A 16357-nucleotide genomic window follows, 5' to 3' on the forward strand; every position below is an offset into this window, starting at 1 on the left:
AAAGTAGCCAGAGGTTCGTTTCATCTTAGGGCTTAAGACCTGAAACATAATTTAGGTCAAGATGTTATCTTTAGCCTGCCAGAGGTCCAAGCCTTGTGATCATTAGTCAGGTCTGGGCTGTTGTCTCCTGCTGCCTTGGGGGTTGCTGATTATCAGGGGAAAGGCCAGGTCTCTGAGATATATATACGAGGTCTGTCCAGGAGAAGTCTCGTTAATATAACAAGAACAGTTTGCACGACATCATGTAACCTGGCAGCCCAAGGAGGGTGGACTGGAATGCACATGTGTGAATAGTGATGACTTCACTGTACTAGTCAGTGGGGGCAGTAGACGCCATGGAGTAAGCATGTGCACTGTGTGGCTGCCGCATTCAAAATGAGCGACTAGAGCAAAGAATCTGCATCAAATTTTGCATTAAGCTTGATCATTCCTCCACAGAAACTATCTGGATGATTCAGAAGGCCACAGCTATGGACAGCTGGTAACTGGCAGCTTCATCACAACATACCCACTCATGCATCATGTCTTATGGAGAGGTTTTTGGCAAAACATCAAATCACTCAGGTGACTCAGCCCCCCTATAGCCCAGATTTGGTGCCCTGCAACTTCTGGCTTTTCCCAAAAACTAAAATCACCTTTGAAAGGGAAGAGATTTCAGACCATCAATGAGACTTAGGAAACTACAGTGGGGCAGCTGATGGCAATTGGGAGAACTGTGTGAGGTCCCAAGGTGTCTACTTTGAAGGGGACTGAGGCATCGTTTTCCTATGTACAATGTTTCTTGTATCTTCTTCAATAAATGTGTGTATTTTTCATATTACATGGCTGGACACCTTCTGAACAGACCATATAGATGAGGAGAGAAATGGAGATGACTTAGAGAGCTAGAATTTAAGGCTAAAGTTAATCAAAGTCATAAGGACCCTTGGTTTTTAATTTTTAGAAGGTACAGTAAATACAATTGTCATATTGCAGATGAGAGGTTATTCCAAAGTCACCACTGGCAAGTAAATGATCCACTGTGTCTTGTCTCTGCCACAGAACATTTGGGTATACCATCCAGGGAAACTGCTTAACTCAGTTACTTATGTAAACAGTCCTATGCAGTAAAGTCTTGGCAAATGCAAGAGCATTTAAAAGCTTCTGAGCACTGTTTAATACAAGCTCCAGATTACTGAAAGGATTTCTAAAAATTTTCTTCTATTTGATCCTGACATTACTAATTAGGAATCTTCTGCATGGATGAAGGCCTTAAATTCCACCTCAGCTCTATATTTGGGTTTCATTGTTTACACATACTTGGTTTCTATGTTTGGGACAGCCAAATATTTGCCTTAAGATTATCTCTTCTTGGGGTGGGGTGGAGGGATGGGGAGAAAAGGCATACAACTGTAATTGAATAACAATAAAACTTTTTTTAAAAAAGAGAGAGAGAGAAAAAAAAAAGATTATCTCTCCAGATCAGAAGCTAAAATCCCCAGACTTTAAGAAGATCATGACTTTTGCCATGAACACGTACAGAGGTTTAAGCCTTCTGGATATCACCCTTCACAACCCTTGAGAGAGCACTGGCTGGTGTGGGTCAGGGAATTGAGTGCCGGCCGGCAAACCAAAGGGTTGCTGGTTTGATTCCCAGTCAGAGCACATGCCTGGGTTACAGGCCAAGTCCCCAGTAGGGGGCATGCAAGAGGCAACCACACATTGATGTTTCTCTCTTTCTCCCTCCCTTCCCCTCTCTCTAAAAATAAATAAATAAAATCTTTAAAAAAACCTTGAGAGACACTAAGGAAAGCCAAGTTCAAAGATGATGATTAAAATGTAAATCACATGAAAACCTAATGACTTCCTCATTTAAAGTTAAAAAATGGCAAATCATAAATCATCATGTTCATAAGTTCTGGGAGAAAATAATGAAAAATATTCTACACATATTTTATATCATTTTGCATCTTTCTTATTACTTATAGCTTTGAGTACTAAGCAACTTTAAAATATCTTCATTCAAAGTAGATTTAGCCCATGAGAGCACTAATAATATATGTATTAAAAAAGTAACATTTGACAAGAAACCCACAACTGGACTAGATGTAGCAGCCTTTGAGTCCTTTACGCTCTCCAGCAGGACTTTGAAACGCCTTTACAACTGAGGGGCCGTTACTGCTTGCAGTTTCACCAAACAAGGCTTCGCTCTCTGATAATTACTAGTCAGAGGTCTGACGGACCACATGGAATTTGTCGGATTCAAACACACAGATAGAAATCTCACTTTAAATCACCAACAAATACAAACAAAAAATTTCGCATTGTACAATACAAAAACACCGTTTTACAAAAGAATACAAAAGAGACCAGGGTTGCTAGGCAACCCTTTAGCAGAGGCTTTGGCATTTAAGGTAACAAAGAGGTGACTACACTGCCACCACCTGCAGGTTTGCCTAACGCCCTGAAAGGAAACGGCCAGCGAGGAGATGAAATGAAGCTGGAGCCCCGGCTTTTCGCCCCAAACTGTATTTCAGCACGTTTTCCCAACTGTAACATGTTGATTTACAAAATGAGTAAAATAAACCTTATTTGGATTGTATCCAGCTTGTAAAATTCAGCTAGCTTTTGCCGCACGACTGTGAGGGCCGCCCTCTGGTCACCAAAAAGAATATCCTGCCCCCGGGGCATCCCTTAAACAGGGTCGCTGCAAGGGAAGACACCCTCCAGGGGAATTTCCTTTGGGGGCTTCAACTGTGTCTCCTCCTGCCAGACAAAGGTGAAGCCACCTGTTTTATCTCATGAATCATCACAACCTCTCTAGGTCACACAAATCATAACATCTAAAGTTTCCGGTTCGTTAAACAGACAGTCAGAGGCACGGAATGAATGGCCAGGTAAAATGGTTGGCTTACCAGCACTGATTCCAGCACGGCGGCTCCCAGACATCCAATATCTGCTCTGCTAGGATTAAACGCTTTCAACAATCCAGCAACGTCTCGGGAGAATTAGTTCTAGAGTTTGGTGTCCTATAATATTTCTGCCCCTTCAAAGAGGACCGCGGAGAGGGGCGTCTGAAGAGGAAATTCACAGGGTGGAACTTCAAACCGAGCCGCCCCTGGGTGTGGAGCACAGCGCCTGCCCGACCTCCACCCGCAAACGCGGCAGAAGCCCGGCGCAGAGGTATCGGCGCCGTCACCCTGCAGGTCTGCAGAACAGATCGGTGCACAGTCCAGTGCACAGTCTAGAGGCAACGTGCCTGGGGTAAGGCCTGGCTCTACCAGCCTGTGACCTTTGGCAACATACTTATTCCCCTAAACGTCAGTTTCCTTATCTGTAAAACGGGGATAAAAACACTTACCTATCATATGACATTGCATGGTCACTGACATGTAATAGGTCCACAATAAATGTTTATATTATTAATATTACTATGAAGGTCAATAGTAAATAATGCTCCATCTCACTCATTGAACTAAATACTCTCGGGGTACTTACTAGCTGAATATCCAGTGTAGGAATATTTTGTCCCAGCAAACAGTGAAATGCCAGAATGACTGACACGGGGCAAGAACACAGACATGGCACTAAATCAATGTCATAAAAGGTCATTAAATGCAGACATACGCCTTTCTTCTTAGCATGGCATCCCCTGGGGCCACGTTATCACAGCAATGCAGATGTACAGGGTGGGGCAAAAGTAGGTTTACGGTTGTTCATATGGAAAATCATACAATAATTAATAAATACCAACACAAGAAGAAGCTCTATGTTTCGTGTACTCACAACTGTAAACCTACTTTTGCCCCACCTTGTAGATAAATGGCTTCCAAAACAGGATAACGCGTATCTTGTCCCTTCTGGGTTCCTTGCATTGGCGTGGATCAAGCTACAAGGAATTGCATACGGGTAGGGGACCAAAGAATTTCAGATCTTTGGGCTGCTACCTAAAAGAAGAATACAGGTAGAACTAAAAGGGAATTTTTATGTATATAAATCAAGAGCCACACTGGACCTGGAGGTGTCCCTGAGGGCTCAGCCACAGGAGCTCAGGCATCTGCTCCGCAGCTCGCACCGGGAGGGTGCGGGCCGGCTCCGGGCGGCCTCCCGGTGCACGCACAGCCTCCGTGCCAGGGCTCTAAAGCCACACTCCTCAGGCGCCCCCTCCGCACAGCGACTTACACTCTCTTTCTGTGGGCAATGACCGTGCACATTCCATTACCTACTTGAAAGTCCGAAATAGATCTCTGGCTGCCAGGAAAAAAAGTGACAAGCACTGTAGTGGACAAATACTGTGATGTGCTACCCAGGTCCCTGCAGAAGACAGGGATTTCCTCTGTCGCCACTGGGCGTGCTGCTGGCAGACGGCCCCCACCAGACCGCCCACGACAGAGACTGCCTCACTGAAGAGAAGGGCCTCACCCAAGGCACTGTCCCCCTCCGGGAAAGCTGGGGGTGACGGAGAGAGAGCATTAAGGCCTAGGCCTCGTGTCCCAATTTGGGACATCTCTGGAGGGTGGCTCCAGCTCCAATACACCTTATCAGGGGTGTCCAAACCCGCAGCCCACAGGCCTCATGCAGCCCAGGGTGGCTGTGAATGCGGCCAAACACAAAATCGTACGTTTACTTAAAACATTACAAGATGTTTTGTGATTATGTGTCGCAGTGTATTTAATGTGTGGCCCAAGACAACTGCTCTTCTCCCAGTGTGGCCCAGAGACGCCAGAAGGGTGGACACCCAGAGAGTGTCTGGTGAGTCCTGTGTTGAGACCACAGCACCTTTCACGGGCTCTCTCTACCCTTTCTGCTTCCTTCCCCTCCCTCCGCTCCCCTGCCCCAGATGAGAATCTCAGGAGCACTCCTGGATACCTTCTACATTCCACTCTCCCTCTCAGAGTCTGCTTCGTGGGAAGCCAACCGGTGACATGACCGCAACTCAGAGGCTGCACACACCATATCTTCAAGCCAAATTGACATAGGTCATCAGCAGTCAACCGAAATGCTGCTTGCCCTCGATTAAGTTCCCATCCTGGGCCAATAAGCAATGATGCTGTAGCCAGAACGATAAAGTTAGGTGGTAGGAAACACCACGTTCAGGGAAACAGCAGCTCTGGGGTAAGTGTGTGGCTCTTAGAAGGGTGACAGGTTTGACACGTCTGGTACACTCTCTTATCAGTCTCAGGCTGGCGTTGACTGGTGTGGCTCAGTGGGTTGGGCATTGACCTGCAAACCTAAAGTTCGCCAGTTTGACTCCCAGTCAGGGCACCTGCTGGCTGGGCTGCTGGCTGGGTCCCTGGTCGGAGGCGTGCAAAAGGCAACCGATGGATGTTTCTTTCACACGCAGATGTTTCTTTCCCTATCTTTCTCCCTCTTTTCCCCCATCCCAGGCTGAATCTATGGGTTTGTCTCTTTGCACAATCTGTAGAATTCAGTCTGCCTCCTATTCTCTTCCCAGCTGTCACCACCTCCTCTGCTTCTTGGAGATCCTTGCCTACGCAGGAATTTCTAAAAGAAAAACATCTGCACTTCACTTTCGGGTTGGCGGGGTTTACTGCTAACCATGACAGGAAAGCAGAAAGGTGATACATAAAATAGCAAACATAATTAATGTGTTACGAAGCGTTGAGGTTTTTAGAAATTCAAGTTTGTATATTATACTAATTAAAGACACTCTGTGATACTTCTCATAAAACTTTAAAAATCCCTTCTTTCTCACATTAGCAACAACTGCACTTCAGAACAACGATTTTATCATTTTGTTACAAATGTGTGCTCATTATAAAAATTCGACTGATGCAGACAAGTCTAACAAAGAAAGAAAAAAAGCCTAAAATCCTATGTCCCTTATTAACATTATTTATTATTCTAACTCTGTCTGTTCACACCTCCAGAAAGACAGATTGACTTGCATGAAAATTGAATCATAATATGCATTTATTTTACCTTTAAAAAATTATGTTTAATTTTATTTAGCCACAAAGTGAAAGTGAAGTAAAATTGAAGTAATTGCTGAATATGAAACATTCCCCCACTATAAGAACTGTTTCCTAAAAAGTCACTCTTAGGTCAGAAGATGATTATGAAAAGGTTTATGTTGAATTTCAACTACGTACATGTTTCAATTTTAGATGCCTCCAGTGGGTTGACTTCCTGCTATAAAATGTAAGGGCAGAAGCAGTTCACTTTATCCCTCCTTACTCCATAACTCAAATTGATCATTATTTTTAAATTATCAAGAGTTGCAAACACTGCTTCTTCACCCATAATCTCTGGTTTCTCTTTTTTTTCAATTATAGTAAAAGTTTTAGCTGAGCATAAGATACCCTACTTAAAAAAAAAAAAGACCCCCTTGCTAAAGACTACATCGCCCTGCCTCCTTTGCAGGTAGGTGTGGCCATGTGACCAAAGTCTGGGCAAGAAAATGTTGAAGAAGTGATGGATACAATTTTGGGGCTCTGTATTTACAGAGAAGGAGCACGTCCCTGCCTATGTCCCTTCTCCACGGGCTGCAGCACAAACATGACGGTGGCAGCTGAGGCCTCGCGTGGGAATATGAGATGAAAGCCACAGATGAATGATGGCAGAACAACACAGTAATAGAAGCCTGGGTCTCCGATTCCCTCAGCCACCAAACCAGTCCCAGACTTGTCTGCCCACACTGCTGTGTGAGAAGGAAACAGGTTTCCATTTCATTGAAGTCCATTCGTTTTTAGGTTTACTTTTATAGCATCTTCTCTGCAGTCTATCAGTAGAATTCACCTAACTAATCTATCATTAGACTATACATTTATTGTCTATCCTGAAACCATAACTCCTGGAGTTAGTTTGTCTTAGTTCCATCACTGTCCGTCCCTTTTACCATGAGTTCTGGGAGATTTCTATCTCTCTTTGATTTTATTCAGAAGATTGTCTGGGTGGTGTATTCACACACTTAGCGCTTAATACCACACCAGGTTACTATCCTACAGTTCTGTACACTGTACGTGCAAAACGAATTTCACTGGTCCAATGTCAAGGCGTTGGCGGGACTGAGTACTTCCTAAAAGCTCTGGCAGAGAATATGTTTCCTTGCCTTGTCCAGCTTCTAAAGGCTGTATGTATTCTTTGGCTCACGGTCCCTTCCTCCATCCACAAAGCCAATAGAATAGCGTCTTCGAGTATCTCTGATTCTGATCCTCCCCCTCCCTCTTTTGCTTATAAGGACCATTGTGATTACTTTGAGACCACCAGGTCAATACGAAATAGTCTCCCCCTCTCAAGATCCTTAACTTAATTGCATCTACAAAGTCCCTTTTGGCATGTAAGGTAATATATTCACAGGTTCCGAGGATTCAGATGTGGACATCTGGGCATGGCAGGGGTGGGGTGGGGTGGTTATTCTGACTACCATAGGTGGTTGTGTTTTTTTTTTTTTCTATATTTCTAATCTCATCCAGTTGTTGTTCCCTAGAAAAGGCTTGTGAGTGCTTCATTGCCTGAAATATTTGATACAGTATTGATGATGAATGTTTTCTACTTGCAAAACAACCATCTCAATGCTATAATATCAGACCACCTTCTTTTATTGCCACATACCAAAAATCCTTGAAGGCAGCATGCTATTTTTCTCTTTATCTGTGATGTTCTTTGTCTATCTTGCCATAAGAACTCACTCTTTATCCTTGAAGTTCAACATAATCAAACTATGTCCACCTGGTGATTGGTGCTTATTATTTTCCTAGGATATAGCAGCCTTTCCAGCTTACCCACTCAGGTCTTTATTCCATGGAACTTTTCTTCTGTCATATCAATCTCAACTTTCAGTCCCGTTTGTCAGACTATGTACTGAAGGCTATCCGTCATCTTTGCACTGGATTGTCTTTGTCTATCCTCCATGTCTATTGCTCTATATTTGTTTAACTATCTTATTCTTCCTTCCATTTCTTCCATTTCCTCTGCTCTTTTCATTTTTATACCTTCAGTCAGGGGACGCGAAAGATAAATCCACTCAGCTGTCTTTTCCCATATTCCGAGATAGTAGATATAACTGTTATAAAGTGATTATATGTTCCTGATAAACTTAATTTTCTGTAAAACTTTGCACCAAATATTAGAGAGTTTATGGGGAAAATGTGTTTGGAACGGTGCACTTAAAACATGTGGTACTTTGTACGCAGAGCAAACAATACCGATAGTTGGGAATACCAATGGTTTTGTCAGGGTGGATCCAAGACCAGACAGGGAAGCGGAACTTCATCCCCGTCAGGTGGAAATGAGCTCCTCACTCACGGTGTCAGTGAAGCCTGGACCTCCACCCCCAGCTGGCAGGAATAAGGTATCGCTCTTTTCCCCAGTTAGGTAGTGGCAGACTGGACCCAGTACAGAGTCAGGATTTTTACCACTGCTCGGTGGTGAGAAGGCCACGTCAACCAAGTCCCATGGTGTCAATGGAGGCCATTTGGAGAGCAGTAACGAACAATTCCCTCCTCCTCCTCCCAGTCAAGGAAATAACAATGGAGGCATAGTTTGATTCTGGAACCATCACCCCCACCGAACAGTTATGAGGAGTCCCCCATCTCAGGTGTCAGTAGATGGTGAGGGAAGAAGCTGGGCGTCTACCCCTACCTGGCAGTAATAAGACGGCATGTCCCTCTTCCACTGCCAGAACAATATCAGAGAAGCCAGCTAAGCTAGGAGGTTTACACAAGATCCAGAATTTTATATTACCCAAAACATCTAGTAGATTTCAGTTGAAAATCATATATCATACGAAGAACCAGAAAGACGTCAAACTTAATTTTAAGAAAAACACGAGAACTCAAATACAACATCAATCAACAGAATCTAATCGATATTAATAGAACACTCCACCTAACAACAGGATACATACTCTTTTGAAAGACCCACGGGACGCATAATAAGCCAGACCATAGTCTAGTCCTTAACCCCACCGCTTCCTTGTGTCAACATCACCCCCAAGGGCCCCTGGCTCTCAGAACAGCAGCCCACCTTCTCAACTAGTCTCGCCACACGTTACAGATTTCAGGTGAGGACATTCTAATCACCAGATCCCACAGAGTAGGGAAGAAGAGGTAATGGGGACTCAAATAAATCTCCCCCCAAAGTACAGAACTCCATTCACTCTAGAATTCCCTGGCTTATTCAGAAAAGAAGTAGAATTAATGGAATCTTTAATTCAAACATTGTAAATGGCACAGACCAGATCCGTCAGGATCTTGCAGCCCCGGGGAGGAAGTCTGACTCAGCTTATCTTCCACTACTGGGACTGATCAAGCATAAAAAATCACACAACTGGTGTTTTAATTAGATCTCACCATTGAATTCCATTGTAAAGCCTGAAAGGAGTAAATGACTCTCTTTCCAATGCGCATTAATTCTAGGACACCGTTTAGAAAATCACCTCATCCAATGGACTAAGTGGCACCCAAATTGCCCAGAAGAGTCATTATATTTCCTCAAAGTGAGCAATGTATTCTAACATGTTGTATCGAGTCCAATTAGAAGCAGAATATTACTTTCTAGTCATTTAAAATAGGGCAGGACAGTATTATAAAAGCCAGCTGAGTAATTTATAGAAATATTTTAATATACTGGTAATGCTCCATCAAGATAAGTTAAACTGCCATTTGGAGAGTACTTTGTATTCGTGTAAATATACAGCCTTTGTCGCTCCCCAAAGGCCGTGTGTATGTGTGTGTGTGTTGGTGTCCGGGTGGGACAGGAAGGTACTAGTTATTACCAAACTGTTTTGTGGAGTTATTCTTTTCCTTCTTTATTTTTTTTTTTCTCAGTGTTTGTTTTTTCTTTATTATCTACTATGTTAAGATATCACGGAGCAGTTCATTCTTCCACAAATGACTGAGCAGTGAAAATATGCACCCAGCTCTCTTGGGAGACAAATCTGACTCATAAAATCAAGTATTCTCCATGATTTTACCTAAAATACAATATGAATTTGTGAAAAACGCATCCCCCTGGGAGTCAGGCAACAAGGTCCTCAGTTTCCCCCTGTAGAATGTAGAGTGTTGAGACCCTCCTCTTTCTGCCTCATGGGGGAGCAGTGAAGTTGAAATAGATTCATATACAGGAAGTATGTTGGGTTCTGTAGGGGGACAGATGCCCTGGAAATTTGTAGTCGTATTATCTATGGTAACAATTATACTGTCTTTCATCCAAGAGGGTCTTTATAAACCTTAATTAGTTTCCTTAAACCCCCGTGGATAAGTCTCTTTTGCTCATTTCCCAAGTTAGAATTCAGACACTGGCAAGTTAAGTGGTTTGCCCCAATCACATAACCCCCTGGGGAGTTAGAACAAAGAGTTCCTGCAACCCATTGCTGCGAGGCAGTAACCCCAGAGCCTCCCTGGGCCTTGGCAGCAGAGTCATTGTACAGGAGCTTTAGTGTATGGTTGAGCTCTGCGGCTCTACTGCAGGAAGTCAGAAAAGTTCGTTGTAAATTTTATTTCTAACACACTGGGAATTTTTCAATTGCAAAAAGAGAGAGAGAGAGAACATTGAACAGCAGGTTCAAAATCATAATCCCTGTTTTTAATGGAAACATGAGCTCAAAATTTTACCTTTGCTTATAGCCCCTGCTTGAAATCGTGCCCACAGGAAGTCTGCCTTCCTTCCAGCCAGCTGGTACAGTTTGCTTTGTTTTAAATGTTTCAAACACGCTCCCCTTTTTATGCTCTCCCTAACAAAGCATTGTGTAAAAGAAGCTGTTACTGGGATGAAGCGTGTATGTTTCCCAGCTGAATGGTTAAATATTGGTTAACTGGAGCTGCAAGAAGAAAAGAAAGGATAGTGTTTCCCCTCTGCATTTTGAGACTCTTGTTTACATTGGGTGGAACTGCAGGGAGTACCTTCCAAGGAGTGAAATTAGATGCTCTCCTCGGTTCTTTGCTGTTCTCCAAAACGTCTCTTACTTGCAGGAGCTGCGGGCCTTTGCACAGTTGGATAGTGTAAAAGGAGAGAAATTGACATGAGTCGTAAAACAATAGCAGCCCTCAAACCATCCCCCTCTTGCTTTATGATTTTTGTGGGATTTTTTTTTTGGTGCTTATTTTCTTGATTTTATTTTCTGTTCCTCGGCAACACAAGAGAGAAAGGCTGATAGGAGGTATTAAACTCTGTAAAGCTTCAGAAGAAGCCCCCAAATATTATTTTAGATAACTTGCTTTTTTTAAAATCTACGCACTGCAAAATAGAGGGTTTATGATTGAGCCAGTAAGCAGGGAAAGCTAAACAGATCTCCCCTTATCTTCTTGCTTTAAGCTAAAATATGGAAATCTGTAACGTGTTGCCCAGCCAGCCAGCAATGTGTGTGGTTAGGGCAGAATTCTGCAGAGAGGGCCACTTCCATGGTTATAACCACTCTGGGTCTCACCAATAAGAACCCAGCAAGTTCACCTGGCCCCAAGAAGTCACATGACAAGATGAGACTTCATGAAGTCAGAGTTTGTAATAACGTCAGGAAGGAACATAAAATAGTTGTTATAAATTTGGACTCTGAATCATCTTTGATTTTTATCAACTTAAGTCTTTGCATTTAAGATCTTTCATCTACTGAATGATAATGAACAAATTGCTGACCGTATCAAACCTCTGTCTTTCTTCATATCAGCGTTATCCATAACAGCCAAAAATGGAAATAACCCAAATGTTCATCAATTATGAATAGATGAGTAAATGTGCTGCAGGCACACAATGCAATATTCTTTAGCCATAAAAGGAAATGGAGCACCGATACACGCTACAAAGTGGATGAACCTTGACAACATTAAGGGGAAGGAGCCAGACAGGCACATCGCCAATGTGCCACATATTGGACGATCCCACTTATAGGAAATGTCTGGAATAGGTGACTCCATAGCGACAGAAAGCAGATTCGTGATTGCCAGCAGCTGGTGACTGGGGAGAAAGGAGAGTGACTGCTAGCGGGTACAGGGTCTCCTGTGAGGGATGAGCAAGTGCTCTAAAATTTGATTGTTGCATACTTGTGAACAAGCTCCAAACCAAGCTACATGTTAATGATCAGATAAAAGTTAATAGCGAGACATAAACTTCCCACCTTCTACTAACACAACTGCCAGACTTAGCCCTGGTTGAGCTTAGAACTAACAACTGGGCATGTTATCAGTATCGCTTATAAACCATATCTGGACATATTTTCTATTCATGCCATTATTGGTAATTGTGAAAAATCTGGAACAAACCAAATGACCAACCATAAGGGAATAGTTAAGTTAAATATCCAAAGAACAGAATATTATGCAGCCACTAAATATAATTATTTCAAAAGGTATGCTATGGTGATTAGAGTTAACACTGACGTGTGGTATATTTAAAAGTTGCTAAGAGAGTAAATCCTAAAAGTTCTCACCACAAGGAAAAAACTCCCTTTGTCTTTTTCTTTTTTGGTAAGTATATGAGGTAATAGATGAGAACTAAATGCAATTTGGTAATCATTTTACCATATATATAAGTCAAGTCCTTACGCTATATCCCTTGAGCTTATATAGTGCTGTATGTCAATTATATCTCAATAAAACTGAAAAAAATGCTAAAAAATGTAACGACATGATAAAAATTGCAGGTGCAATGCTGAACAGAATATAATTTTGATAAGTAGATCCAGGGAAGAGGGGTTAAGGACAATGATATGTATACTGACACACACATAGTCAGATTCAAAATAACTTTAGTTTTCTTATTGTCATTTCTTTGTTTCAAAAACTTTTGCAACAAACATGTATCCTGTTATAAAAACTAGGAAAGGTATTTTAAGGCAAATCAAGATTTTCCACAACTCAACCCTTCAATGCAACGAGTGTGCCAATACACGGAAACCCTTCCAAAACTGCAGCTCCCTTCAGGTGCCCCAGGGCAGAGATGCACACTGAGGTCCCGGTGTGCGAAAACCAAACGCGAAAACAGCCTGTGTCCCTTGGAGATCCACAGAAGAACAGTATTCAAGTTAACTAAGGCTACATACGTGGAATCAGTTCTTAAAATCAGCAAAACAGGGAAGTAGCAGGCCACAAAAAGTGAACAGATTGACCAAATTGAACACGTAATTATTGTCAGTTACGGAGACCCGTACACAAGTCTTCAGAAAGAAGAAGGATGATAACCAAGGACATCGTGAAACAACAGGGCCCTCACGTGTCCTCTTCCATCACTGGACCTCATGTGTAAAGGACACAGCGAGTCTCTTCAACACCTTGCATTGTGTGGGTGACACTTCCAACAGCTTGTCACTTTCTGCAGCACTTGGCCCGTGAATGAAAGTATTAAAAGTCTGACCGAGATTCATAGACCTTAACGAGGGAGAGACTCACCAATACAAAGGCACGAACAAGAGGTTGAAAACTTTCTTCATCCCTTTGCTTCTGTGGAAATAACATTTTTCCCCCTCGGGATGTCAACCCCCTGGTCACACTTCCAAGCACGTGCCACCTGTCCACTAACGTAACAGACACAGGTGGTAGTTTGATACAAATATAAGGGGGAGAGAAGCCCCGTTACCTTCAGTGCCGGACTGAGGGCTGGGGTCTGCAGTTTAGACCCTGACAGCCTCCCCTAGCCTCCCAGGAGGGAAGAGTCCCCTGCACATGGAACTGGGGCATGAGGGAGTGGCTTCTGGGGCCTTGGAAGCAACAAGCAGTTTTCTCTGTGGGAGGTCTTTTCCTGGTTCTTTTGAAAACATGCTCTCACACTCAACGCAGCAGAGAATGAAGCAGCTGTGTTTTCAGGCTTAAATACAAAGATTTCTGCCTCAGAAAAAAGGTTCAGAATATTTAACTCCTAAGTATTACTTGGAATGAGGGAATAGATACATGAATGAATGTATGAATGAGTGAATATATGAAGACCTTTGAGAAGGGGTTTCTGAGAGGGTTGGGACAACTGTGATTCATCCAAGGGGCAGAAGGCCTGAGAGACAGGCTTCTCAGTCCCCAACTTCTCCACAGCCTGCAGCCTCTAGATCAGCAAGTATGGATCCCACTGAATGACAAGAAGATAAGTTCAGGACTGAGAATTTACCTGGAGCCATCCTTGGCCGGAGAGCAATAATAAAAATAACAACAACAGTAATAACAGGAGTAGTAACAATAAATAACATTTTGAAACATGATTGTCATGTGCCAAGCACTAAGCTAAGCTCTTCGCATGAATGATTTCAACCAAGTGTCGCTACACTCCAACGAAAAGGTATTACTATTAGCTTCATGCACAGCTCAAAACTCTGGCTTTCTAATGAGTTGGATTAGATCCACGTTTCCTATCCCAGGGCACATTAGTGCCACCTAACAGCTTCATATTTGGATCTCTACTTGGCGGTGCCTACACGTCCTGTTAAAGGATGCTATTCGGTTGTTTCAGGACTCTTGGTCCTGACCTCGGTGCTGAGGCATGGACCCTTGAGGAGTCGGCCGGGCCTGCGGCACAGATGCACTAGTTAAATCGCTGACCGGTGTGCGGAACTGTCTCTCAACCAGCAGCCCAGCTTATACCAAAACTGCCCCCCTCTGCAGCCATCTACTGTTAGAGACCTCGAAAGTGTGAAATCATGACGTCTACTGCTTCATATTACCTAACTAATATTTAAATATCAAACTGGACAAGGGAAATGCCACCAACCGTTCGCAAAAGGAGACTGGAGTCTAATAGGAAGCCCCTGCCCTGGGAACCCAAACGAATTCGCAGACTGTAAAAGTTGGGGTAAAATTTATAGATGGCCTAGTCCATCGGTTCTCAATTTGGATTTTACAGTAAAGCACCTGGAGAAGCTGTTAAATAATATTAGTAATAATAACGCCAGATCCCACACCACAATATCTGATTTAATTGATCCAAGGCAGTGCCTGAGAATTGCTATTTTTTAAAGTTCCCTAGAGGCTTCTTCAGCCATGACAATGCACTGATTTCACCCAGCCCCTCATCACCTATAAAGTAGCTCACCTGGGGCCATTTAGCTGGTGGAGGGAGGGCTGCGAAATAGCTCTCCTGTTTCCCTTGAATCTCTTAAGCCAGGACTGTGGCTTCTTCTCAAAAATATTCATGAAATTCTCTTCAAATAAGTGCTAGCTGAAAAAAAAAATCAAAATTAAACAGGACTATGAATACATACACTAAAAGTTAACACAGTATACACTGAGACAGTGTGTCAATTCTAATTGCTCATTAAAGGTGTTCTAGTTTCCTTGCTTCCATTATCAAGAGTGTGTTCTTCAGAGACACCGAGAGGAGAGGTGACCGCGCAGATGCAGGCTAACGGGCACGCCTCTGACTGCATCGGGACACATTCTCCGTGGGATGCATTTTGAGCCACTGCAGTTAATGAGCTGATGCTAATTGTGCTCATTTCCCAGCAACCTCAATGGTCTTGTATCTTGGGAGACAGAATGTGTTTCCAGGCACTCATTCTAATCCCAGAAATCGAGGAAAATCACAGCCTGCCACACAGGTCAGACCAACCAGGCAATACTGTACCCAGAGAAGCATGGGCTTTTGCCAGTAAATGCCAGGGAGGACAAAAAGAAATGAGAGAACTTGATCATTCTTCCCCTGCAAGCACAATGCTTACAAACCCCCAAAATATGAGACTGTAAGTATATGCTTCAGGCCATTAAAATAAATATTTCTAGCAAAGTAGAGAAGATAAGAGTGCCAACAGCTGGATCCTACATTAGCTTAGTATCTTTTGTCAGACATATAGGAATAGGTTGGTTTTAAGGAAACAATGTTTCAAACAAATCAAGAATGCTAAAGACAGCAGAGTTAAAGATAATATTTAATGCTACTGTTTTAAAGTTGAATTTATTGGGGTCACAAACTTTGAAGCTCTTTAAGCCCAACCATTTATACAAAGTGCTCATCAAAAATGTCATTTTTATCAGTGGAAACCTTACTGATTTTTTCCACAATGTTAGAATCCAGCGCACTCGGCAAACATAGATCAAGTGTTTACTACGTGATTTATTGAGGACATGAGATAGCACAGGCTGACCAGCTGGGAAATTAATTTGTGCTTTGTTTCCTGTTGCTATAGATTCATCTGAAAGGAAGGAAGCAAGCCTCTGCATTCCTAAAGTAGCTGTTCTCACTTCCAGGAAGGGAAAACAGGTTCATCTGCAGTGGGTCTGGGGCCGGGCACTCTGGGCCATCCTGTGCTTCCTCAGACCCTATCGTTGAAAGGGCAGGATGAACCTTTTCTGTATGGGAGAGATCGAAAGGTTGAAGGAGGCATTGACCCACTGGGTAACACAGAACCGGGAACAAGAACAAGACTTGCAGATTCTGCAGCTGCTCAGGGGCAGGACCCTGGAGGTGTCAGGCCCATAAAGGGTACAGGGCAGGACATGGGCAACCT

General features: G+C 43.1%; 1 long non-coding RNA gene across 1 annotated transcript in view; it reads right to left on the reverse strand.

Moving 5' to 3' along the window:
* LOC123478927 (uncharacterized) overlaps positions 1–15060 on the reverse strand; it is a 158903-nt gene extending 143843 nt beyond the window's left edge. Inside the window, exon 1 of the long non-coding RNA XR_011651297.1 lies at positions 14947–15060. This is a non-coding gene — a long non-coding RNA (uncharacterized lncRNA). The remainder of the gene's footprint in view (positions 1–14946) is intronic.
* Between the last annotated feature and the right edge of the window lie 1297 nt (positions 15061–16357).

Source organism: Desmodus rotundus, chromosome 5 (assembly GCF_022682495.2).
Source record: "Desmodus rotundus isolate HL8 chromosome 5, HLdesRot8A.1, whole genome shotgun sequence".
Lineage (NCBI taxonomy): Eukaryota > Metazoa > Chordata > Mammalia > Chiroptera > Phyllostomidae > Desmodus > Desmodus rotundus.